Source organism: Ixodes scapularis, unplaced genomic scaffold (genome assembly GCF_016920785.2).
Source record: "Ixodes scapularis isolate PalLabHiFi unplaced genomic scaffold, ASM1692078v2 PGA_scaffold11__112_contigs__length_91849675, whole genome shotgun sequence".
NCBI classification, from domain to species: domain Eukaryota; kingdom Metazoa; phylum Arthropoda; class Arachnida; order Ixodida; family Ixodidae; genus Ixodes; species Ixodes scapularis.
Window position 1 is genome coordinate 65390093 of NW_024609837.1, and position 27972 is coordinate 65418064.

The following is a 27972-nucleotide window of genomic DNA, read 5'->3' on the forward strand; positions in this document are numbered from 1 at the left end:
CACGGTTAGAGCGTAAACTAAACATGCGACAACACGTCGACCAATCAGCAAACCGCCACATCACAATATTGAAAACGGCATTTCAATCGTGAAATAGAATCTTTCAACCTCGGCGTCTCGCTGACAATGGCGTCAATAGCAAATCAGCAGCAATGATCGTTGGATGACCGAGGCGTGGACGCGTTGACTGCGGCTACCAAGAAACTATTGAAATCCAGCTAATATTCGAGACAGTAGTCCCGCTTTCGCGCTTCTTTCTGGACAAAAACATGAGGGGTGAGTGAGCACCAATCTGATCGAAGAGAGAAGACGTCGGGTTTTGCGCTCGCACAAAACTGCTTTGCGTTGACACCCGGTTTCGCAGAGTGCAGTGAAGAGAAAGATGCATCTTTCAGAATCCACAAGTCGTAGGTGCCATGCTATCCTGCGAGCGCGAGTACCTTGCTTTTGTTCCCTGCTCCGCTACTTGAGTGTTCGTACTGGGGAAGAATCGTTCAAAGCTACCATCTCGCGCTTGTAGCCTCTGCGGTTAGCCCATGTTTGGTCGAAGTATAAATACCACTTCCACCTGTTGCGTGATTCTCTTGCTTGCCGAAGTGGCAAGTGAAGGAACAGCGAGCTAGGGAACGTGCGAACTGATTGGCTTGTGTGTGTTACGCACGAGGAGAGTCTACCACGAAGCTTATTGACGCACTGGTGAGTGGTACGAGAAAAGGAGCCACACAAAGAGTCGGGCTCTAGTCGGGCTCCGCACAGCCACCACGGAGTTTGCCCTGGTTTGGAACGCACGTTCATTTATTCTACTGTTGAATATTGACGTGACGATAACCTCTCATGCACCAAGTTTTCAGTCACCAAGAGTTATACCTTTTCCCCCTACCGACGCTAAAACGGTTTAAATTAGTTATGTCGCATTTTTAGAGCTCACGACCACCGCTAGGGGCTGTTTCGCGGCCTGTGGTGGGCCACGAGAAGCTCGCCTATTCACTCCAATTAATGGCCAAACTCCCAATAACCGGCCCTGCGGGAGGCTAAAGCCTCTTCATGTTTCAAAAGTAGCGCAAGGTGCGTCGATAAACGAGGCACGTGCAACGTGCAGCCCTTGGGAAGATCATGGTGGCACAGCGCAGCACAGCTAGGTTGCTAGGTTTCAGATGCCATGTTCTTCCCAGAAGTGGCACGCGGCACGTGTCTCGAGCATTTCCACAACAATGAATGGCGCCACTTTTTCCAGGATAAAAAGGGGGCTTGAAGGGAGGGGAGCTCAAATGAGTGAGGGGGGTACCCTCTCCTGCAGGAGTTCCACAACCGAGGTAATCTAATAACATTGACGCCGGGCTAGATGACGCGATGGCGGCGCACGACGGACCAACGTTGTGACGCACGTCGAGCCGCAACTTCGGAGCTCTCGTACGTGGTATCGGCCAATCGATTTTAAAGCGCAGTCGCACGACAAACCGTGCGCGCAACTGCGTCGTCGTCTGATTCACACGCCGGAGAAGCGGAGAAAAGAAAAAAACTCAGTCGGTTGTAGCCACGTGACTTCCGGCAACTCTCTCCTCTTTGTTTCTCCCTCCCCCTTGGCACACATCATCCGCATGCCGCGGCTATGAGCTTCCGTGCTCATGTTTCGGTTTCGAGCAGTTGATTTATTTGGGCTTTATTAAAGACGTACGTGACTCAAGCAAAATATTCATTGATAGTATTCTTGGAATAAAGAACATGCTGATAGGGGTAAAGTATAAATAAGGGAAGAACATAAAAGACGAGGACGGACAAGACGTTTCGCAACTGAACGTCTTGTCCTTCCTCGTCTTTTATGTTCTTCCCTTATCTACACTAGTCTCCTTAAACCACGTTAAATCACCTGAAAAAATAAAGAAGAAAGATTTTTGGGGTGTTATTGTTTTCTTCAGGATGGTTCATCCAGCATCGTTTTCTTATGTTACGGATAATCCACCGAAACATTCGTGTCTCGAACGTCGCATGTCAGGCTGTCTCTCTGATCTGGTAGCCACGCTTAATATTTTTTGGTAGATCGTTCTGAAGACTCCAATAACCATACCCGATACCCCGCCGGCTCATACATCGTATTAGAGAGTTTTAGTAGATCGTTCCCATGACTCCGATAACGATACCCGATACTCCGCCACCGCCTCCCTCGCGCATGCATAGTATCGTTATCGGGGCTATCGGAGGTATCGGAACGATCTACTAAAACTCTCTATTGTTATCGGGTATCGTTATCGGTGGTATCGGAGGTATCGGAACGATCTGCTAAAAGTGCCTAATATGGGGCACAAATGTCGCGGTAACTTACGGCGCACGCAGACGTCAGCTTTCGTAACGGAACGTAACGTAACGTAACGTAACGTAGCGTAACGTAACATAACTTAAGGAAACGGGGCTATGAGAACCAGCGGCCTCTTCACTCGCCGCCGTTTGCTTATGCTGCGCAATGTTGCGGAAACTTTCCTCTCCTAAGGCATATTCACACAGGAGCATTTGCTTACGTTTTCTTACACCTTATCAAATAAAAAAATCTCTCTCTCTCTCTCTTACGTTAAGGCCCACTCACAAGGTGTGTCTGCTTACGTTTTCTTGCATTGCGTTATGAATCGCCGAGACATCCGTGCTTCGAATGTCGCGTGCGCAGTGTGGCCTTCGTCGCTTTAGCGACAGTAAACCACCAAACACTTACTCCTTGAACTGGTTGCCATGCTTCCTACGAAGTACAAATGTCCCGGTGACCCTGGCCATAAGCAGATGTAAGCTCTTGTAACGCCACGTAACGTAAGAAAATGGGGCTGCATGAACCGGCTTTTACGATGTAATTCTCCGAACATTTGTGCCTCGAATGTCACGTGCGAGGATGCTCCTTGCACTGGCTTCACTGACACTTCAAAAGAAACACAGATGTCCGGTGATTTTCGACGTAAGCAGACATAAGCTCCCCTAACCTAACCTAACGTAAAAAAACAACCGCATCTCCACGTGGTGAATGATGTTGATTGGGGCGAAGCTCTGGTGGTGCTTATCTGCGTAGACGGTGAGCCGCAGCATGCCGAGCCTTTCGTTCGTTTTCATCCATGTCAGAAAGAGATTGTGTGGTATGGAACGTGGTTATATACGCATTTGAGCACTTGACCGCAGCGTAACATGGATGAAAACGAACGAAAGGCTCGGCATGCTGCGGCTCAGCGTTTACGCAGACAGGCACCACCAGAGCTTCGCCCCAATCAACATCATTCACCACATGGAAATGCGGTTGCTTTGTTTTTGCCCTACACGAGCGCGGGAGCACGTGCTCACGTGCTCGTGAGCAAGAGCACCCGACGCCGGACATCGAACGGACATACGGACATGGCTAGCCCCTATGGAGCTTCGCCTCTAAAAATAAAAAAAAAACAATGCTTTCCGGGCCGGCTTATACGTCGAGAGTCACCAGGTCATCTCTGCTTCATATTAAGAGTATTCCATTTCAAGGAGTAGTCTTGCAAGCGACATTCAAGGCACGGATGTTGCGGTGACTTCTAACGTTACGCAAGAAAACATAAGCAAACGCCCTTGTGTGGGTGGATACTTAAACCATTAAAGGAGTCATGAAACGATATCGGAGTTGGAATTTTCATGACTTTGCAGAGGCGTACTGGTCCCGGTCTGGCCCAATTACACTCACACAGTCCGCCACTGATTCAGAAGCGTCTTAGCCGCGGAGAAATTGCGAGGACAATAAGGGACTATTTCTTTCAGTCCAGTCTTCGCAAAGCTTGATGACGTAAATGTGGGATCAAAACCACCCGTCTGACGACAGTCGAGCGCGACTTCTAGAGTAGACACGACAACTGCTTGAGCATTCGACTTCCGCTCGTAACGATCATTGCATCAGCGGACACTCGGGAAGTGGCTGGTGTCCAGCCCCTGCAGTGATGAGAATAGCCGAATTCTAACAATACCTGGAGCTCAGCACGCGTTTTCTACTTTGCGAACCCCAGCGCGTGGCTATGATTAACGTTGGTGACATAGGATAGGCACCAGGCCACGTGGGCACTTGTTCTGGCTCCGAATTGAGGGAATGAACGATGCTCATATTTCTCAAATATTTTTGGCGGCTGTTATTGCATAGAAAGAAAAAACTAAGGCAAGTTTATTTATTTATTAACTTTAAGGACTGATTCTAATCAGTATTTAGCGAAAGTAGGAAAATCGTTTCATGCCTCCTTTAAAGCTATCTAGCGAATGGTTCGCTGCACATTCTCGTATTTGAAATGTATGTACGTATGGTTCCTGAAGCATTCAAAGGAAACACATATTACCGCCAAACGTTTACGGTACTCTTTACAGGCCGTCAAATTACTTCTAATAAACTAGTTTTTGGAGTAATTTCGTGATAATTTGATCATATTTTGGAATAGAGTTATCAAAATAGTAAGCTGAATAATTTAGTTTGGAATTAAGCTATTCGGAACCATTCTTAATTCTCCCTCGGAATTAAGCTATTCCTAACCGTTCTTAATTGTCCCTCGCCTTCCTAAAGGTTTCTCTAGGATCCCCAACATTCCTAAAAGAAAATTCCAGACAACCAAATCTCCGACAGGAGAACCGTCTCCCAATCAAATGTTGGAAATTTAAAAGATGAATAGCTTGAAATCCGGTGATTATAATCCCACAATGGACAGTAGAACAAGCCTGTTTTCAAACTGCCTGAAAGGTGGTTTGAATTTAAGAATGTGAAGTAATCGGAAATATAGTGTTACTTTCTGAAATACCGATCAATTACTTCCCCCTATATGATCAAGTAATATAACTGATTACTGTTTAGCCAATATTAATAGTAAATGTAATCGATAATTTTGTTTAGAAATGTGTACGGATTGCTGCTTAGTGAAACTAGCAATTGACTGCGGGTTTGTTCTGTGAGATCTGCAGCAGAAATGTCATGTAAGTCAGCCAGAAACGCATTAAACATGGCGCGATCATCTTTGTATAAAAATAATATGTTAGAAATACCAGAAGAACCAACGTTTAAAAAAGTAGCTGAATAAAAAAAAAACTTCATTACCTTTGTTTTGTTTTGCGAAATTGTGTAATGAAACGTATGGGCTGCGTTTGTTTTTCTTAGTGATAACGAGGGATCATTCCTTTTACCAAGTGATCTTGGTTACTGACTTTACATTCTTGTAATTTCCAGCTTATGTGTGTCTACACGTAAGCCACTAGACTATTTCCATTATCGTGCGTGTTTGGAAGGCTTAGTTGGCCGTACATGCTTTAATGCGTCGGCGCTACAGATTGTCTCGTATATAAGTATCTTAATCATAAGAATAAAGTCGGGGATATAGAGAATACGCAAGGTGTTTTGAGCTGCGCGGAGTATTTGTTTATTAGCTTTTTTTTTTGGCTCGGGATTCACACCCGATAAAATTAAGAACATTCAGCCTGACAATTGATGTTGATCTCTACATTTTGCGAGGAATCTGAATTGTTGCAGAAATTATATATTAATTCACTTTCCGTGCTGAATGTTCCATGACGTAGCGCTTTGTCCAACTTTAGCGGGACCTAAGCCCGTTAACGATCGTGCGTTACTTCGTTTCCTTACACCTTTGCGTTATATTCCTGCGTTGCAATTGTTGGAGGCGTTATTTTAAGATACCCTAGCCCCAGACACATTTCCTGTGGAAACAAAACAAAACAGACCTCCACACTTATGACATGTTGCCTTATTCTACCATCATCCAGAGGCCCAAACACTTCAAATAATAGACCAGTGGGAGGCTCTACAAAACCTCGATCACGTAGTAATAGTACAAAACGATTTCAGGATGCGGTGGCTCTGTCCCCGGTGCTCGGAGAGAACGTATAAAAGGACTCGGTCGGCTCTGCCGCACCCGCGAAGGTGAACATTCGAGCCGGACCTCCATTCTTCGGGGATCGAGCCTTACGTTAAAGGCGATGAAGCGGACCGCAGTTTGTCCAAGCACACAATGGGCATTCGTGCGGTTCCAGTGTCCCCTACTTCCATCGCTCCCTATTGTCAAAGAAAATCCCTAGCTAAATCCCTGCGTCCCCCGCCCTTTATCCCCTATAATCCAAATCCTTCGTCCGGGTCGTTGGACATCCCTACTTTAAGCCCCAAATTGAGCCAATAACAACATATAAAAAACGGCACAAAAACAAAAATGCCGAAAAATCTCTTTTTTTTTTTTTCACTGGTTGAAGAGGGGCTATAGAATTGAGCTGAAATGATTATTGAGCGCAACAAGGCTCGTGAAAAAAGGCTTCCGCTTTAATGCGGAGATTCACTCTCACAAACCTCCGATCGTCTAGCGTGTTTCAAATTTCTGCGAGCGTGTTGGCGTAGGTATTCCAAAATTAAAGCTATATTAAATGGGCAAATTAGGCCAGTTGCTAAATGTTGTAAATGATGGGAACGTACAGCTCAAGGGACGCATGCGAAGGAAAGACACAGACACAACAGGACACTGCTTTACTCCCAGTTGCAGTTTTATAGCCGAAAATGCACTAACAGGTCAAACAACGCTAGTTAATCACATTAAAACAATATTAAGCTAATACACCACTGTTTTTTTTTTTTTCTTTTTTTTTTCGGCCATTAGACTTTATTTGCGAGTGCAGCAGCGCCCTCTAGTGTATTTTCTTCCTCCGCCGTCTTCGAGATCTTCATCAGTGCTCCTTGCGTAAACAAGCGATCGCTGTTTTGTTTTCTGTTTTTCTCTCGGAATCGTAGGGCTGTCATCAATACGACAGTACTAGTCTGATAGAACGTAGACACTTAGGCCACTAACCAAAGAGGTAAAATATAATGCCCGGCATTACTTTATCGAAGTAAAATTTAAAATATTGGCAATGTCTGGCTGGCGCTGAGGGTGTCGCGATGCCTTTTCGAAGTGTACTAACGAAAGCTAAACAAAAAGGAACTGATTTTGAGGTTCAAGGTTATTTTTTGATCATGTCGAGCGAACATCAAATCTGCGGAACTCCATTGATGTTTACATAAATGTTGTGATGAACTGGAAGGTAGTACTTGTCCGTCCTCGTCCGCTTTTCTGTGCTTAGTTTTCATTTCCTTGGTACTACGTATACCCTAGTAATACCTGAGATGACTACAAAAAAGCCTGCCTGACTACTTCCCAGCATAGCACGTGGCTTGTCAAATAACTCTATCGACAGAAGACGCTCAGTTACTTACTAAAGCTGGGGTCACACAACTCATACATCACACAGACGACAGTCTGCATCACACAACTGACTGCCTGCAAACAAGAGTCACCACAATATCCGTGGTTCGAATGCCGCTTATAATTTTCTCCGTGAACTCATTGCCATGTGGCATTCGAAGCACGAATCTCGCAGTGACTCGCGTTCGAAACTGCGTTGCAGACTGTCTTTTGCATGACGTATAAGCAGTGTGACCCCATATTTAGGAATACAGTGATCGGTAATAGCTTGGCTAATATGGGGGGAGGGGGGGCTAGCTTGGCTAACCCCCCCTCCCCCCACCCCCCACCGAAAAACGACCACATTGCGAGTTCTACCAAAATCAAGACAAAACATTTACGCCGTTACTGTTATCACGCCAACGCACGATAGGTGGCGGAGCGGGAGTTCCAAGATGGCGTAAGAGACGGGGATAGATTCTCCAGGAATTTCCCTAGCGCCTGCTCGCTGACGCTCGTCAGAGCGCTAAAAATAATTTATTTGTCTACAAATGCAAACCGGTGACGTCGGGAGCATATTACAGATGACGTAGACGTTGATGCGCGTTAGGATTACGGGCATGCTGATATTTAGAAGTTACGGATACTTCAACTCGCCAAGCTTTGTGGAGCCCAAGCGCGTTTTGGGTACCAGCCACGTCACTGTTTGTGGGGAATATATTTTTGAGGGTGATGAAGATATCGCGGTGTCTACGCTTTGCCTGGCCATTAGTACTCCAAGAGTGAGCCGCGCACGGTGACCGTCAAGCTCCGAAAGAGCAGCGCTCACAGTATTCATGTCTTCGCGTCACAGGCTTCAAAAGTCGCTGCTCACCGTCGCGATTTGAATGTATTGCAACACGTGATTAAACTGCGCTATGGTTATTAGGGAGTTTTCGTAGATCGTTTACGCTGTCCCGCAACGTTCTCCGCGACGCGCTACGAGATTCGGGACACTGGAGGCAAGGCTGGCATCGCTCATGCACTGTATTAGGGACTTTTCGTAGATCGTTTTCGCCGTCTCGCAAGGCCCTCCGCAACCCGCTACGATAGCGGGAACTCCACAGTCAAGCCTATCGGCGCGCAGGCGCAGTAGCAACTTCTTCGTTGCGGAACGCTTAGCGGAGGGGCCAGTGCGGTCTACGAAAACTCCCTATTGACGTACTCGTTCCGGAGACCTTAGTGGAGGTGGGAAAACGGTCTACAAAAACTCGTTATTGATAGGAAAGTTTGGGATAACGTGATCGCAGGTTACCGTACGGTGCAGAATTCCAACCGGAAGCTTGCGCTTACGGTTGGAACGCTAAACCGTACGGTAACCCGCGGCCGATGATGTTAATAAGCTAAAACTGCCAACGTCATTGGCGTGTTTAGGATTTTTTATTATTTTTATATTGCTATATTAAAAATAGCTATTTTAATATTCCCTATATTTGTGTACCGTGGTATCTGCAACGTTGCGACCCGCCTTGCCAAGACTACCCGTTCTAAGCTGTCGTGACGAACGGCTGGATAGCACAGGCGCTTAAAATGCTTCGAGCATTTCTTTATTGTATTTGTAATTACCTGAAATCGAGTACGCGTAACCTGTCTTTTGAAAATGCTTGGAGCAAACGGTCATGTTTCTTGTAACAGCTTAAAACACGAACCCATTCCCGGCGTCTACTGCTCAACGTACCGCTGCGCGATCAGTTTCTTTCTACTTGGGGCAAAGAATTACATTTTTGATAGAACGCACGCTAGTGCTCTACACTACTAGCGGGAGCGTTTGTTGTCACGTTGAGCACAAATTGATCTGACGACGACAAGACAAGAAATCTGCAGCGTACGCGATATCCAAAAGCCCCTACTAAAATTAGACACCCCGGTCTCTTTATGCAACGCTGTTGCGAGCTGGAAAACAAGATCTCCTTTTCTGACGCACTCACTTTTTTCGTTCAAACTGCTTCACGCACGAACACGCCGACATGAACATTGCGATAAGAGCAGCGCCAAGCCACCAAGGCCGACAGTCCCTGCCACCGTCTCGGCGCTGCCGCCGCCGCTGCCGTCCCCACTCCTCTGGTTCTCCGTTAGTCCGCGAGAGGGCGAGCGGGAGGCTGGAGTTGCGAATAGACGATTGCAAGCGGAGCGACTGGCCACCAACATGTCTCTGCTCGTGGGAGCATGCACGTGCAATTGCAAGCCTGGCCAAGCTACGTCCACACGCAGGCTTCACGTGTTAGCTCGCATAGGGGACCAGTCGGGCCGCCATTCTCTATACTACTTTCACCATTAAGCGGAGACCGCAGCTATTACCGCAAGCACGAGAGCTCGAGGGCGCTGCTTTAGAACATTCTTTTGCAGAACGAGCACTCGAGCTAGAAATGCGCATTCAAAGCCAGGAGCTCGGGCAACCTCACGTTTGCGGGTTTGGCTGCTGTCAGAACCGTATATACAGAGAGTTTTGCCATACTTTGGGAAATATGGGACGCAAATGAGGAGGGGCCATTGGCCGAAAGCGTGGTGGGCGTGTTCCAGGGCGTCTTCACAAATTCGAATGCGGCCAACCAGAAGACGGAAACTGTACCCTGGCGGTGGTCGCGAGAAACAAACTTTATAAGTGCGTCGGAGTAGCTCTCGGTGATTGAAAATAGTGTGCACTTGACGTTTCAATCACGCTCATCCAAAATCATGGGTGAGGAGTGCGTCTAGCGGAACGATCGACACAATTCGTACGCCAGGCGCCGAGGGCCGGGAATCTGTCGTCCGAGTGGTCACACTCTGTCCGAACAAAACAGAGTTCGAGGGGCACATTCGTTTCTTACATCTTTCTGCATGATCATAATCGAAACATCACGTGCACCCTATTTTCAACCTTTAAGGGTTACTACATGTAGCTCTTACGCGCTTAATAAACTCCTACACCTATGAATTAAACTGTTTCTGGCTAACACCACTAGGGGATTTTTTTCGGCTTCTGGTTGGCCAAGAGAGCATGTCAAGCACTTTTTCTTCGTCTGGTGCACGCTCTGGCTCTACCCGCGCCTCCCATTGACCAAACTCTCTCTATACACGGATCTGGCTGCAGTGGGTGAACAGACTATGCTTATCCACTTGGTCCCCTAGAATATAGTCTACATTTTGTGGTACCCACATCAGCGGGATTCCTTTTAATACGACTGTAACGTCCTCACGCGAAGTTACCTTCGGGTCAGTTCGTGTGTTCGCGAGGAATGGTTTTCTATACCTTGTTGTTCGATATGTTTCCTAAATATAGCGCGATAATTGGCTGTACGTGTGCTCTGCTGAAAAGTAGTCGCGCGGGGTTTGTTTCAAAAATGTGCAGTTGTTGCTGGAGTTAGAGCTGTAGTTTATTTGGGCCATCAATGCTTAACGATAACTCGTTTTTGTGTGTTTGTGTCATGGGGAGATATCTGTGTCGCTAAGCTTGGCCCCGTAGTTTTGAAACCCTGTGGACACGTTTAGAACGTTATTGGTTCCCGTGCAAAGGTAATATATTTCAGTTTCTCCATTGTTTAGCTGCGGACTTACCACGGACGAATATCAATACCTTTTCTGCCGTTTATATTAGGACTCATAGAAAAAACATGTTTTAAATACTAAACAGTATGGCATGTAATCTGATTTTTAGTCAAGTTATGGCCGCCGAAATGGACAAAAAAATTACTAGAGGCCTCCGAAATGCTCTGTATGCCTTAGACTAATTAACCATTGAAGAGAATACCCAAACGCTTGATTATCACAGGTGTACTGGAGGAAAGCATTTCGCTGCACACTATCTCTCGCTTCTACTTCCTTCCAACCTGCACTGGCACTTCGCAGCTCCAAGCACTTTTTCATATTACGCGAACTAAATGTACATACCTCACGTTTGAAAAGTTAGGTTACCGGTATCGTAGAATATTCATAGATCATCATAGATTAAATCCTTTTAAAGTTATACGCCCATACATTGCCAAAATTCAGCTATTTGAAATATTTTTTTTAAATAATATTGAACAACTAATACTTGGTAGATTTGAATGCCTCCTGATGTCAAACCTGTTGTAATCCTCCTCTACTTGAAAAACGCTGTTGTCTGGAGTATATGAATAAAAAAGAATGGAAATAAAAACATTCAAATAAAATAAACTAAGAAAAAAGAACATGAAGACCGCAAGATTCTTCGAGCGTCATTGCAATTATAGCGTTGCCTCCAGGAGGGTTTCAACTCACACGAGTGGGCTAGGGGAACACAGAGAAGACCTTTGCGCGTTCTGCGGTTTATTCACTTTTATTTCTTTTTTTTTTTTTTTACAGAACCCCTTTTACAATTTCGCTCGAGGTCCCCCCAGGCACATGTTTCCCGAACCACTTTCCCGACTCCAAACCGGGGACCCACCGACACCACTCGTCCGGTCTCAAGCACCCTGTCTCAACACAGCGGCACAAAGACCCCCCGACACATCCATGGAACCGCACACCGACAGCCCCATAACGTCAAGCCTCGTCGCCGCGCCCTCGAGAACCTACCGCGTCGCTATTTGCCGACGGCCTACACACCAGACACGCCGTCCCCCGTTCAAGCCGACAGTGGAATGGAAACCCGACTGTGCTCGCGGTTTCACCGTACAATAAACCGCAGTGGACTCTGAGCGCCACGAGAGCCAATCAAAGGCCACGTGGGCGTCACATGATCTTGAGGAGATAGCCAGCGACGCGCGAAACGCGTCGCTGGGTTGGCTGGGATGTTCATGGTCCGTTTCGCCTCAGAACATGTTGCAGGGGACAACACGAGCTATACCTTAGCCGATTCAGCGCTCCACCCGTAACTTGCTGCTCTGCACACCCAGGAGGTCATGTGATAGACTATGAACCACAAATCGGTCCTGGTAACTCCTAGTGCCCGTCCTAACCCATGGTAAAGTGAAAAAGGCATGATGTCCCTACGTCCCATGACTGCTATCTCCTCGAAATCGGTCCAGGAGTGCACAGTCACGTGATGATCAGAGTGGAACCGGCTTGGTCCAGCTAGTGTACTAGCTTCCACTTCACTGTCAGCTTTGAACTGGTGGACTCGGGCTTAAAAGCACTGCGTTTGCGATGGTTGTATAGGTTGGCCCGTTCGGGAGTTCGGGAGCTCTCTAAACACACCGTCAGCTTTCAGACGGCGGCGCGGTTGCGGTAGTTGTCGACTGCATGGTACGCAAAAAAAACTATGGGGAGGTCTAATATTGGTCGTCTTTAGGTCGATGATGACGTCATTGGCGTTTTTGGAACCGCGAGCAAAGAAAAAAATGTAAAAATCAGGTTCTTTTTTTTTTCTTTTTTGGCGGGGGGCAGTATCTATTTTACCACAGATGTGGAGGTTTTCCGCTGCGTCTAATCGTTTTTTGACTATTCGCTTTGCTTTGGCGGTTATTGCTAACTTGAGGGCTTGCAATGGGAAGAAATTAGGGGGCTTTGTTTTCTGCGCAACATTCGCATTATTCTGACTGACTGAATGATTGATTACAAACAGTGTTGTAGGCGTTACCGAAAAAGAAAAACGTAACGACTTATGCTATTTCTTACTTGTAAATAAATGATATGCGTTACCGTCTAACGTTACCTCAAAATAAAAAGAACGTGTTACCGTTACCGATCAAAAATAACGCACGTTACTTTTAATTAAATTTTTCTAATTAATATTTAGCACGTTTTATTCTTCTGACGTTGCAGGTACGCATAAGCGTCATATTTTAAGAAACATTATATTCACGTAGAACCTGAATATAATTACCACTATTGTTTTGGAATAGTAACGACTACGTTACTACGTTACCGATAACGCCGTTGCCCGTAACGTGTTAGTGCCAACACTGATGTCGAGTTGAATGGCAGACGGACAACCAGAGGGGGCCATAATCTGCCAAACCATAGCCTCCTCTATACTCACAAAGTACACGTAGCAGAGCGCGTTGAAAACTACAGAATACACAGAAAGAATAAAACACATGATGGACGAACACAGACGCACACAGTTCTTTCAAAGAACTGTGTGCGTCTGTGTTCGTCCTTCATGTGTTTTATTCTTTCTGTGTATTCTATACACGCAAAGCCTGGCAGTTTGACGACAGAGCCATAGAGTGCCCGGTCGCAGAATGGACTGTTTCCAAAACCGACGCGCCCCAATGCGGCGAAATACCACGCAGTGCACTCTGGGAACTAGTTGGCCACTCAGTTTCGGTTTCGACTGAGCAGATTCATCTCATGCTATCACGCCGCGACCGAACGCGCTGCTTGCGTTTTCGATTATCTGACTTTTTTTCCGAATGTACAATACACTCATTCTCGAGCGATACAAAACGAAGGCCGGGGCACTTTCCTTGGTTCCCGAAACACCGGATATTATGAGTGCGTATGCAAACGTAGTAAGACGTGGCTTAGTCACCTCATCTTTGAGTCCAATTTCAATAATCCCGTCTAGTACCAGTGAACTACAAGTGAAATTCGGTCACCTGGAGCATTACACGTATTTTGTTTGCCAAACGTCCGCTTCTTGTTACTTCATTGGGCGAAAAGCAAGCCGCATCCTCACAGGAGTTTCAAAGTTGAGCCCAGCGTTGACGCATGAACTTTTAAGAGAAGCTATACGTCTCGGGCTTGTGCTAAAGCTTCGAGGTCTGACCATCTAGGTTAGTTTAGAGACCACCAATGACGCTCTCGGGGCCAGAAAACATGAGATAACGGCCGTTAATAGTCCATGCTTGGTGTGTAATCTCTTGTCGTCGTGTCGATCGAAACCGAAACCATGGCACTCTCCTCCCTGGCCAACTAGTTCCCAGAGTGCAATGCGCGCCGTGTTGCATGCAGGGCTTTATGGAAGTAGTCTATTGGAGAGTGGGGATCTGGTAGCAGAGAGCATTTCTGGTATTCAGCGCACAGCTTCTGCAGCGGCGAGGACCCGAAACATGGTTTTCCAACCCGATGAGAAGAGAAGCGGTAGCGCGAAGAACGCGAGGAGCACGCGCGGACATTCCATCGCTCGAGAGAAGTGTGTTTCGGCGTCTCGCCGCAGCGGGGCGCCCGTTACATGTCTCTCCTTTCATCCGTTGTCTGCTGCACTACCCTTTCAGTTTCGGCGGCCGCGTCTCGTGGCGATCTGCCAGGAGTTTTCAGCATAAAGAAGGCTATGGCCAAACAGAAGTTGCTCAGAAAACCACGAAGCCGCAGTAAACATCATGGAAAAGGGCAGCCTGCAAACGCTGTCCGAGATGTGTTTGTTTCTTGTATGACGATCCTCTCTACCTTGGTTATAAAAAAAAATATATATATAAAAAATCTCTGCAGAAATTTTGGTAGCGAACATAGTATGTCTGAAGGAAACATGCTGCGGCAAATCCACGAGGTACGACCGCGTCGTGTGTGCTGAGAAACACCGCGTCCTTCGTAGAATGTATACACGAGCAGCGCGACGGCGACTGAGCGGTTGCTATTCTGTGTATTTGTATTCAAACGTGGCGTCTGAATAGCAACATCTGGCTGTAATGTAGTAAAACGTACAAAGCTGCGAAGTTTACAGTTACCAGTCTTTAGGTTACCGCAGTTAGATTTACATTTCCAGGGGAGCCGTTCTGCCAGATCGTTTATTTGGGACTGGTGGGCTAGACTGGGAGGCGATGCAATCGCTTGATTCTCGCAGTGGCCACGAGAGGTCCGACAATTCGTGTCCCGTGTCTCACTGTGTCCCCATTACACCATCTGTAAACTCGCGGAAGATCCAAAACGTTAAAATAAAATGCAGTTAAGTCTCTAAAGCTTGTGTTCGAAATAATACTGAGCGGGCAGCTTTTGCTTTTGAAACATATTTATTTAACAACCAAACTTGTAGGCAAAAAATAGAGAAAAAAAGCAAACAAAAAAACCAGGGATCGTGGTACCATTCACGGCTAAACAACATCCTTGCAGGTTGTAATAAACGCTTGAGCTACTCGTATTTGTTAGCAAAGTCTTCTCTTTTAGTCCTATGAGTGGTAGGTTTACGCCGACAGGTTATGGCGCGCTCTGTAGGCTGGAATCACAAACGGAATAGACGGAAGAGCTAACGCCCGCTCACCTCGTGTCCGAGCGGCTCTTCTTTTTATACATTACTCTCACACCGGGCTGCGACAAAAAAAAAAAAAGAAAGAGAAACATAAAATGATTTCTTTCTTCTTTTAAGTGAGAGAATGTGAACATCGTTTTGCGTTCTAGATTTTCCGCTCAGGCCCTTGCTTTCGCATCTCTGCTTGAAAGGCTATTTGTGTAGTGGAAATTTTAGGAGCTAAATACTTTGTTCAATCCGTCAGAAAACTATATGATCTATGCTAGCGAAGCAATAAACCCCTTCCGAAATTCAGTCTGGCCACATTGATACCTATTTCCACCTAAGTGTGCCTCATCTGTAGTGGCGGCCTTTTTAATGGCTGGTGAAGGAAGGATTTGAAGAGAGAAATCGATGCGGATCCTGAGCCTACAGACGTTGGTTCGCTGTATTGCTCTTCGATGTCACCGTGACGAAACTTATCAGTTTCTATGCGCTACGCATTTGAGGCTGTCATGTAAAGGGTGACTCACGCATTTGCGCTGACAGCCTAGCGAGTGCGAGGGTTGCTATGGCAACAGCTGCGTCGGTTCCTGAAAAACCGGTTTTTTTCAGTTTTTTTTTTTTTCTGAAGCCGACCCAGCTGTTGCCATGGCAGCCCTCGCACTCTGCAGGACTCAACGCAAGTGTGTGAATCGCCCTTTGCTCCGCTGTGACACACCCCAGACAGTTCATAACAACGGAATGTTGGTTTCTTGACACCATCGAAAGTGAAGCAAATAGTGAAATAACTGTTTTGTACGTCTACCGTTGATTGAATAGGTACCAGATTTTATCCGCCATTAGCATAAAATAATTTGGAGTGATATTTCAGCCCCTAGATGGCGCTGAAATCGTGAAAGGGTCTGTTGACGGGTGCAAGCCGGCTGGTGGACAACCGAGAAATTCCGAACCCGAGACCGTGTGCGTTTATGAGTTCACGATGATTGGATAGCAAAAGTAAACTACTTGTCACTTACGTTTTCTAATTCCCTGTATCCCTAAAATCACTTACGTTTGAATGCTTGAGCGTGTTGGTGATCAGAATACGAAATCGAGAAATAAGCAGAAGACAACACAGACGACACGGGCTTTGAAGTCGCGGCAGAGATGTGACGAAGAGAAAGGGGAAAAACAAGGTGGTGGGGGTTCACGTCAGCAAACGTCTTTCTTGCAGGTTGAAAGCCTCCGTTGTTTGTATTGTTTCTATGGGCCCCTCTTTCCTTTCTGTATCCCACATAAGTTCTCACTGCGCCATGCACAACCAGGCATCCTCCCTATTATTTCCACATCTGCCCCCATCCTTAGCTGCACTTCACCTTCACAAAGTGACGAGCTTCCCGTTAGGGAACCCATCACCCAAATACTCCAGTCGTGCTCCCCACAATCAGCGCTCTACAGACACACACGCACTCACACACACGTACCTACTCCCCAATTCCTCTCCCTACTTTGCGTCCTCCCAATTTTCTTCTCACCCTAGCGAGTGACGCACACCCGACAACGTTTGTCCAGCTCTCGTCCCTTCCCACGAGAAGTCCCCAGAGAGCATTACGTGTACTGTGGCGTAACCCTACACCCGTCGTCTGCTTTGCGGTGGGGGCGCGGGTTATAGGGAAGAACTCGCGAAAGCTTTCTCTTGTTCCCTTCATGCTGGTGTTGCTGGTGGGGTTATGCGTGTGTGGGAGAGTGCGTGTGGTTGCGGCTTGGTCCCTGCGGGAATCGGGAAAATAGGGAAGGATGAGGTGCGTGGAGGCTGTCGATGAGGCTACGTCATTGCTCCGCTACGAGCTGCCAGATCGGCAATTAGCCGTGCGGGTTGCGTCGGGCGGAAGTCGCAGCAGCCATCGTGTCGTATGACAGGGGAGAGGGGGTGTGGTTAGAGAGGGTCGAAGGGGAGAAGGGAAAGCCGAAGGAGGGGACGGGAGGCGGGGTGTTGTGACCCTGTGGGCTTTGCAATGCGGGATTATGGCGCATCAATCTCTTTTTGTATTGTTTTAATACCTGTGGGGCAGGTGGTGAATTGGAATCACAATAAAAACAAAAAAATAATTATCGAGAGATCGTTTCGATTTTGCCCCATGGACCGATTCTTAGAGCAGCCAGACTTTACGAAGTTAGAATTTGTCGTCGAGCCTGCTTTCGTCATAGGGAAGACTCCAATAGCACACATCTTGTTCCATTTATTGTGAATTTTACTCCAGAAAACGTTTTTATGTTGTATTCGAATAAATATACGTAAACCGTAAATTTGTTTTCAAGAGGAGCTCATATTATCAAGCTAGTTTAATCGAATTCCTCAGCTAATGTCTGTTTTCTTTTTAGTGGACGGGTTGTTAAAAGCAAGACTAGAATTGCAATTTAAAAAAAAATCAATACTAATACTTTTAAAATGAAGATTTTTTTCTTCTTGTAAATATTGTAACGCTTGATATAAAGCTTGATATAAATAAAATTAAAAAAAATATGTAACACTATTGTTTTCTAAAATAGACATTACAATGTGTGGGAATACATTTTTCTATTTATCAATAGTGCAGACTCATGTTAGAGTCCAAGCAAGAGTGAGAAACACAAATATAAACAAAATATATAACACCGAGAACACACGAGTACCAGCTGCAAGACGTAACGACGAAGTAAACTAAAAAAAACATATCATCGAAAAATTTCAAAACAATGACATGAGCGCAACTTTCAAATTCGAATTAAATTCGTCCACATAATCACTTTCTACTCTGTTTTATTGCTAGTTGGTTCTATGCGGTTATCATCCCAGGAAAGAACGAAAATGGCAATGTATTAATGTGTTCACGAAATGCCTGAATCATTTTGCCCTTGTTGAAGGGAGTGTTTGCGCGCGATACTCGGGTTATATAAGGACACTGTATTGTGTGATTTAAATCATTATATATATATATATATATATATTTTTTTTTTTTTTTTTCTGAACGAAAGAGCAATTGGCTACCAGTCAATACTTGCACCGAAACGCTCATCCTTCTTTATAAGAAAAAAAGAACAACATATTTTCTATTTTGCTTATTGCAGAGCAAGCGAGCAAGCAATTGACAGATTCCGGACCGTCGGTTGCATGGATCAGGAGTGACTATGCACCGTTCGCCCCTAAGCCGGAAGTGCGGTGAGAGCTACGCGATCGCCCGACCAATCAATCGCCTTCGTTTCATCACGTGACAACTCTCTCTGCGCCTGGGTATGGGCGGTCTCTCGATCACGTGACAAAAGGGAGACGTAGGACTGGTCCAACGGGCAGGCGGCTTGCACTGCACACTGTCCCACGAGGGGGCGAACAAAAGTCTAGGGGGACCGCGGAGTCAATGATACGAGACCGAACCCTCCGGCGGGATCCTCGGGGAGTCCGAACCCCAGCCCGGCACCATCAAAATGGCGGCTGTCGTGTTTCGGACGGTTAGCCACGGATCCGCCTGCGACCGTCTCGGCCCTTGATCTCGTAGCCAAAAGCTGTCCGCGAGGCCGCTTCTCATCCGTAGCCGAGTCAAGTCGAGAAGGCCTCTGCTTTACTGGCCGAGCGTGCCCCTTGAAGATATTTGGAATCTTTCCTTTTATTTGTCGCCTTTATAAGAAGGGGACTGAAATGTTCAGATTTGTTGGTGTTGTTTTGTTTTGTTTTTGCATGGAGTTTTGCAGTGACAAGCGAAAACTGCAAGCTTGTTCTCCGCACAGTTCCCTCGAAATATGTCTACATTTTCATTCGCGGATGGGAAAAAGATATGTCTTCAAGCAGCAATTTTGATGCTCTGGTATACATTGCTAAACCACTTACCTGCTGCCTATAAATCACGCGTAATGCCCATTTTAGCATACGGTAATGTTATGCGGCTTCTGAGCAAAGCAATGCATCGATACATCAAGGACGATGCAAACACGAGTTGCATGCTTTATTCATTCCAACTGCGGGAAGAGGACGTCTCCGACAGAAGTACTCTGAACTTGAAATATATACAAATATATAATAAACAACGATAATACCTGGTTTGAGATTATTTTTAGAAGCACCATCAGACTAAATTTACCTTCATACCGAAAATATTCAATGTTATTCTAATTTTTTTTTAATGGCGATGAGGGAGTTAATTTGTGTTTTCTTTTTCTGTTTTTTTTTATGGTCTGCGTAAATTTAGGCGAGGGGATAATCGTCATTGTAATTTTAATAATGAACTAAAATTTGTTAATTAACTTTATAATTATTGACTTCAAGGATCATGTGGGAATTACCCTGATGACGGGAATACTTAGAGGACGGACCACCTGAAAGAATTGGCGAAAAGGTAATGGTTTTATATAATTTTAACCCAACAATTTTCGCGTTTTTTTTTTACAGATTTAAGAATGGCCTTCCAAGAAGAGCGTCGTAAAACCAGCCCGCAACGACTCTTGGAAGAGTGCCGCTGTCGTTTCAATCGTTTCGTCACTATCTAAGCAGCCTCTTTCTGGTTGGGGACCCCGACGACACAAGTAACGAATTGACTGAAAAGAATATGTCACTCGTCTTAGTGTCCTTGTGAGCGGACTTTGCGGCCCGTTTGTGCGCTTAATTTTGAAATAGGGCAAAAAAAAAAAAAAAAAAAAAACGCGAAAATTGATCGAATGATTTTTAACAAACAATTACCCTTTCGCGAATTCTTTCAAGTGGTCTGGCCTCTAATAGTAGTTGCAATCCCTACTGCAATTCAAACTGACTCTGAAACCAATCATTCAAAAAATAATTAACACATTTTGAGGTAATTAGACAATCTACCGTAACGATTATCCCTTTATTAAATGTCCGCCAAGTATTATCGATACCCAGTAAAGGGGGCACTTGTCTAATTCCCATCCCCCTTTTTGTATATATATATATATATATATATATATATATATATATATATATATATATATTCGAATTAAAAGAAAATGAACTGTATAAAAATTGTGCCCAACTGTTTAAAACGGCACGTATACGTAATCAAATCAAAACAGTTTAACTGCACAAACATCGAATAGATTCGTTTCAGAGCACTGATGAGGACCGAAATCTGTTGAAAAATAAGTCAGTGAATATAAGAATTGCATCCCCTATCGAGCATTCTGCTGTTAACGTCCACAACACCCCGAACTGGCGCCGCCTACCAACCTATCAAACACATCACTCAATTCTGCTCTTTGTTTCTCTTTCACGACGGAATGCGTGTACGGGCTGGATTTCATGCAATAAGCGTCGCGCCTGAGTGTGACAAAAGCGCGTTAGACGCAGTTCGAGGCAACACAAAGCATGCACATTCACATCAGGCAATACGAAAGCATTCAAAGACAAGGCATTTTTTGTAACAATTAACCGTGCGTACTCGTAAGGAGAAGTACAAAATTGTAACGATCGAAATTCACTAAGTAGCGCACAATCGATAGATAGATTAGCGGGTGCAATAAACCTTCTTTTTTCGCGATTACTTAAGTTGCCACGAGAGACTCCTCGCAATAAAAGAGCTCCCAGAACTGAAGACCCGACACGCACCCTCGGACCAATCCTATGAAGACTTGTAACGAAAGTAGCTCTTCCCACACTCTGCTCCTGAATGAACTTATTTCGAGACCATTCTGATAAATCCGGAAAGTACATGAGGGGATGCGGACATTTAGGTGTACGAGGTTTTGGTGTATGACGTTTTGGTGCACGGAAGTACCAGCGTACGGACGTTCCAGTGCGCGGACATTTCTGCGTAAGTACGATGCGTGTTTGGCAATGATTACTTGAACCTCCAGCACACATTGCAGACCTTTGTCTAATTTAATATTTTGATGCATGAAAGGTGCAAGATGAACTGATAGGGATTAATCTAACTGTCTAAAAACATAGAAAATCTATAATTCAACAAATAAATTTAATTGCGTCTCCGATGCAACAGTAATATATTAAAAGTAATTTTAATTTCCGAAACGATATCGTTGAATAGAGTTTTGAAGGCAATCATCGGGGGAAACTAAACCATCTATACAATTTACAAAAAATGCGTGGAGTTCTCTTAGCGACAGGCGTTAATGCAATTTAAGGGCATAGTAAAGGTCAGTTTAGCTTCAGGTTAGGTCAGGCAAAACGATGGCAGAAATAAGTTGCCACATTTATACTGGAAACAGAATGGCGAGCGGGGATTAGCGAGCCGAAGGTAATCTCTTAGTCATTCGATTAATGTACGTAGCAAATAAAATAATTGTTATATGTAAGGGCAATAATGAAACTCATCCATACCAAAATGCTACTAAAATATTGTATGAAGACGTTAGTATGAGCAGTATAAGTAATAAAGTATGCGACGTACGTTCAGAAATAATCAAAGGATACCAAGGATTTCGCAGGATTTCGAAGGATATACAGGAGAAAGTCCATCAACCTTTTCGTTGTATGGACTTTCTACATTTACACCGAAAAGTCCTGCTCGGAAATGTCCTAGACCTGTGCATGAATGTGTCAGGTGTCAACAGATCGGAATCATTCAGAGCTCGTGTAACCAAGCATAATAACTCGTAAGAATCATAGCGCAGGCATAGTGCGCGCACGTCAGATTCAATGCTAAGGAGGACCGAGAGAGTTTACATTTTTTTTTAAATTATTATCTTAGGAGTAGAAGGCCAAATTTTACTCTTTCCCTTGCTTGTCCCGATACAGGCATAAAAACATGATTCTTATTTTGTTATGCTCTAGTTATTTGACGTACGTTACTCAGAGATACGTAGATTTGCAAGAATGCTTCCCACCGTTTCGTTTCAGGAAAACCACTTTCCCGCTTGATATTGGTGCTCCGCAGAAAAGCATGAGTTGCAGGGCACGGGGTTCGGCATGCTGGAGCCTCAAAAATCGTCAAAAATAGTTCGAAAAATAGTTTAAGAAAAAAAGCCACAGTAAATTTGTGAGCGCACTTCGTAGAAAGAAAGTAAGTAGTGTGCATATCGCGAGCCTAAAATAGCCAATGAATCACGCTGTTTTTGAGTTTGCTCGTCGATAACGCGTAATGTCTCTAGATGCTCCGTAATCGAGACCATTGAACATTCTTTATTCCTTTTTCATAGATTACCCTGCAGTGCTTGAAGGCGTTAATACAAAAGACTGAATACCTATAAAAAGGTACCCTTTTTTGGACAATATTCCTCGCACCATATATGTTTAAAAGTTGAGATGTTACCCTATGCGAGCTATCTACAAATGCGAACTATAAAACGTTTTTTTTTTTCTATGTCGTATATTATGATAAGACGTGACGGAGTTTATAAATAACACAATATATTAATGGTAATTTATGTAATATACGAGCTTCTTTGTGAGCTGATACAGCAGGAATTTGTCAAGGTGGAATGTGTATGATAATTTTTACCTTCGGATTAGCCACTAAGGGCGGACTATGCACTTATGCACCCGGTGTGGAATGTCTCACCAAAATCCTTTATTTTCGACCCCGAATTTGTGTTTGCAGACTATATTCCAGAAAATACGGTATTCCTTTGGATAGCACACTTTACCTTGTGACAGCCGGTTTTACTCCCAGATTGTTGTAACAAGAAAAAAAAATTAAGTGGCAAACATGTTTGTCCTGGCGCGGAACTCCCTCAGACTAAAATCGTGGTCGTTCAATCTAGAAACATACTACGTTTTTTTTAGCTAGATCTCGCTGTTAATTTTAGATATATTTTGTTTCATTAAAAATGAAAGCGGTAATCGAATTTTTTTTCTGTCCAACGGAAAGGAATTCCCAGTCGAGTTCGTTTTCTGCTAGTACAACTCTCTCTCCACCCATATTTTTTAAAGACAAACCGTGCAGCCCTACTTGGATCTTTTTCTACCTTCTCAATCAAGGTTATTTATTCCAGATAACACATGCGTATTCTAAAATTGGTCTAACACATGTTAAATAAGCTGTTTCTTTTAAGTAACTGTTTAAATAAAGTTGAGCGCCCTTCCGGCCTTTACAAGTACATCATCTATATGGCATTTTATCAACAGTGTAATGAGTGTATGACACATATATATTTATGCTCAAATTTTGTATTTACTATGTCGTCATTTGTTTATAATAGTGAGTTTGAAGCGTATTTTTTTTCTTTGTGAAACAGTTATGAACCCACTCCTTTCGGTTTAAATTCATTTACCACGTAGAACACTTCACTTCTAGAGCGATCCAAGCAACCATCGTCAGATCGCGAGTCTACAAAATACATTTCGTCATTACAGGCGTACCGGAGTATCAGCGATATTGGCGACGGATCCCAGTTCTCCCCCAGCGATTACAACTCGGCAAGTTAACAACTGACTGCCCGATTGGTGCCGTATCATTGGTCACCGGTGACCCATACATCTAGTCTACCCCGGGAACCAACTTAGACGCACCCTACATCCTGCCAACATCAGTAAAACAGCAGCCACGCCGGTCCAAGCTTCACATCTAGAGCGATCCAGGCAACCACCGTCAGATCGCACGTCTACAAAATCCATTATGTCATTACAGGTATGTCACAGTCGCATATCCTAATATAGCCTTTTCGTGGAACCTGGATCGCTCTAGCACTGTCTTTCTGCCTTTACTGAACTTCGCTTGAATGGCTGACAAACAGCCAATTACAATAAAAGAGCTGGATAAACTTTTTTCCGACCTATGCATTATGAATAAACGAACACTTCAGAAATGAAAAGTAAACTTAACAATGTAAAAGTTTTAAATGAAGCAATGCAAGAAGAACTTGCTGGCATGAAAGTGTTTAATGAAGCAATGAAAGCGGAATTTCCTTGTGTGAAAAAATCGATGTCATTCATAAACAAGAATTTTGCATATAAGTGAGATTTACGGTCTCCAAACTGAGGAAAGAAATCAAGCCGGGGAAACGTCAGCAACAGGAAATTCGAAAAGTATGCGGTAACCTGGAAACCAGGGAGTGAATAACAGAGCTAAAACAGTGCGGCAAGCATAAAAACCTGGAAATCAAAGGTGTGCCTCAGTTGCCAGATGAATCACTTCAATCCCTTGTTACACAAATCGGCGAGATCCCGCAGATGGAATTAACCGCACAAGATCTTGACGCCATACATTGTGTACCGACCAAAGATAGAACGAAACCAAATATTGTCATCAAGTTTTTGGCGAGGTCGCTCCTTGACAATGTGCTTCACGCGGATAGGAAACGGAGATTAAGCGCAACTGACCTCGGTGTTAGGGCAAATGACCCAGTGTTAATTAACGAGCACTTTTGCCCCGAAAACAAAATCATGCTTGGAAAGGCAATCCAGATTAAGCGACAGAAAAACTGGGAATTTGCGTGGGTGTCTCAGGGAACACTTTCGATGCGAAGAAGCGAATTTACGAAAGTGAAACATATAACCGGGGAGGAAGACTTTGCTGAGATTGTCTAGTTCTTCTACAAACTCTCTCTAGTTAATTTGATTTTTTTTTTGTTTTTGTTGACTTAAATTGTCATCTTCTTTGTGGCGTCTGTGAATAAATTGTACTAGAGCAAAAGAGTTATTTCAGTGTTACACTACAACCTAAAAAAGTGTTCGTAAAAGTTTAAATCTCCTCATTGCCTTCTCGTCAATTCACTCGCTTATGTTTGGTATAAAAGCAATAACCGGAACTTGGCTAAAAGAGAACGATCATGTTAATGTCCCCGGTTGCGTAATGGCATCTCTATCTGGAACTGCTAAATATAAAGGTGGCGGCGCAGCATTGTTTATATAAACCGCCTTGTCATTCAGTGAACTGCCTTTGATTTCATGTTCTTGTAGCTGCATAAAGGCTTTATTTCTGGAATCGAAGTGTGGCGCTGTAATCGCCATTATGTATAGGCCACCAGATTCGTGGTTATCATCTTATTATAACCAAACGGATGATATATTCACAAAAATGAGGGTTAACTATAAAAGATCTGTTATATGCAGGGATTTTAATATAGATATTCTCAGAAACGTGCACCTAGACTATACTTATCTTGTTCAGTCGTTCAATTTTCGAAACGTTATTAATGAGCCAACTAGAGTGACCGCTATTTAATCAACTCTCATTCATCATATTCTTACAAATATCGATACCAAAGCTGCTGTCGTTTACAAATATAACCTCGCTGATCATTACCCCATGTTCGTACTTGTACCAACGATAAATAACGCTTCTGATAAACCACACCGTCAGTGGTCACGGAACATAAATTACGAATGCTTGCGCCATACATTAATGGGATTTGATTTTACTACATTATTTAATTCAAATGTAAACGATGAATTTAGTAAGTTTGCAAATGTTATTAGGAATGCGATTAAAGATCGCTCAGATTAGTTGAAACAGCGACTTTATCTAGATCCGGCCTGCCCGTGGATGACTCAGTGCATTCTTAGTGCACTGAAAGAAAACAAAAGAATTGGCAACAAAAGTTAAAACAGCACAAACACAGCACCTTTCATCTCAGACAATATATACATTATCGTAAGGTGTCTGTCTCACTGATAAGAAAACGTAAAAAAAGAATACTACATCAACCTTATCGCTAGTAACTGCCACGAGTCGAAGCAAATGTGGAATTTCTTCGACAGCTTCATCAAACCCGGATAGAAGACACAAACCAGCCCAGAAGAAATTGATAACAGCACCGTCGAAGATTTTAATCGTTTCTAGACCAACGATGGACCGCGTCTTGCGAATGGCATTATTTCCAACACCACACCAACGTTTCTACACCCCGCCTATATCCCGAATACCTGTGTATTCGAGGCAATAACACTTGCAGAAATCGCATGAATCATTATTAATATGTCCATAAATAAATCACTCGGGTGTGATTGAATTCCAATTAAAGTGCTAAAATTTAATATTGATATGCTGGGTATTCCACTACAATATATGTTTAACCATTCTTTGATTACGGAATTTAACCATTCTTTGAATACCGGGACTTATTGAAAATAGCTAAAGTGTGCTCAATATTTACGGGCGGGAATGATGATGCTAACCTGAACATTGCAGGCCAATATCAGTTCTAAATGGTATAAACACACTACTTGGTAAACTCGTAGTTAAACGCCTAAATGCCTTCATACTCAAAATATCAAATTATAACCTCGATCCAGCACGGTTTAAGACCTAATAAATTTACGTCAAGGGCTGTTCTATCACTTAGTCAAGCAATAAACGACTTACTTAACGACAACAATATTACTTTCTGCGTTTTCCTCGATATTAAAAAAAAATTTTGACAGGTTTGATCATTCCATTCTGCTTAACGATTTGGAGATACACAGGTTAAGGGGCTCATCACTAAGCTTTCTCAAAAGCTTTTTAACTTCTCGCTTTCCATATGTCTCCATGTAGAACTGTCAATCAAATGTTAGGCCAATCACAACAGGAATTCCGCAGAGATCTGTGCTGGGTCCGGACCTATTTTTATTATATGTAAATGATGTCGTACGTTTACTTATTAATTCTGAAATGATAATGTACGCAGATGATACAGCCATTTACTACACAAATAATTCGTGGGATAACATTAATAGTGTAGTCAATGAAGAACTGATAATCACCCAGGATTGATGCAACTATAACAAGTTGACGCTGAATATAAAAGAAACGAAGAATGTTATATTCTACTTAAACAAAAAAAAAGAAAAAACTATGCTAACAGCAAAATTTATATTGCCAACTCTATTATAGAACAGGCATACACATTCAAATATATAGGAGTGATATTCAACTCACACTTACACTAAGAACGTCACATCGCCTATATTTGTCAAGAACTGCCGTATGCTCGCTACATTCTGCTGAAGGCTCGACAGTGCTTCGACTCTTAAACCTTAGATATTATTAATTTCTTGATATTTCACTGCCATTTAACATACTGTACAGAAACATGGCGTACAACTTATGACACGTATCTCACGCCCATTATTGGTCTACAAAAAAAGGCGATTCGAATCATAACCGACTCGTACTGTACAGAGGCATCGAGCATTTTATTTGATCACCTCAGAATTCTTACACATAAACTAGTAAAGTATGAGATTGCCACTCTGTCTTACAAAATGTTGATCACGAACAACCCATTTTCTATTACTATACTTCCTAAAGGCTTTCATCAAGCTAGAGCAAATTTGTCTGGACACTTTAACCTTCCACAATGCCACAACGTTTACGGGGAAAAACTAATTCAATTCTGTGGAACAAAAATCTGGAAAGCCCTATCGAACGACCTTTGAAAATTGCCTATACTTTTAACAAAGCTCTGAAGCACTGTCTCCTCTTTTCAACCTTGATCATCTTTCATCCTGATCATCGTTAGAAGCTAGATCAGCTTCTAATGTTGTATAAACAAGATTAGGAGTATTTTAGAGCGCAGCTCTTAGGGGCCCGTTTCCGGCTTGAGCGGCGTCGGCGTCGCCATCGGAGTCGCCGTTGGCATCGCCGTCGCCGTCGGCGTAACCGCGAGGTCACGTGACCCCCCGAGGTCACGTGACCCCCCCCCGAGGTCACGTGACCCACCCAGGTCACGTGACACCCCGAGGTCACGTGACCCACCCAGGTCACGTGACACCCCGAGGTCACGTGACCCCCAGAAGTCACGTGACCCCCAGAAGTCACGTGACCGCCTTGAGGTCACGTGACCCCCTAAGGTCACGTG

The 27972-nt window shown here is 44.1% G+C and overlaps 1 pseudogene; it reads left to right on the plus strand.

Moving 5' to 3' along the window:
• The first annotated feature begins 269 nt into the window (after positions 1-269).
• Positions 270-27633, plus strand: LOC115332235 (annotated as a pseudogene).
• The last annotated feature ends 339 nt before the right edge of the window (positions 27634-27972 follow it).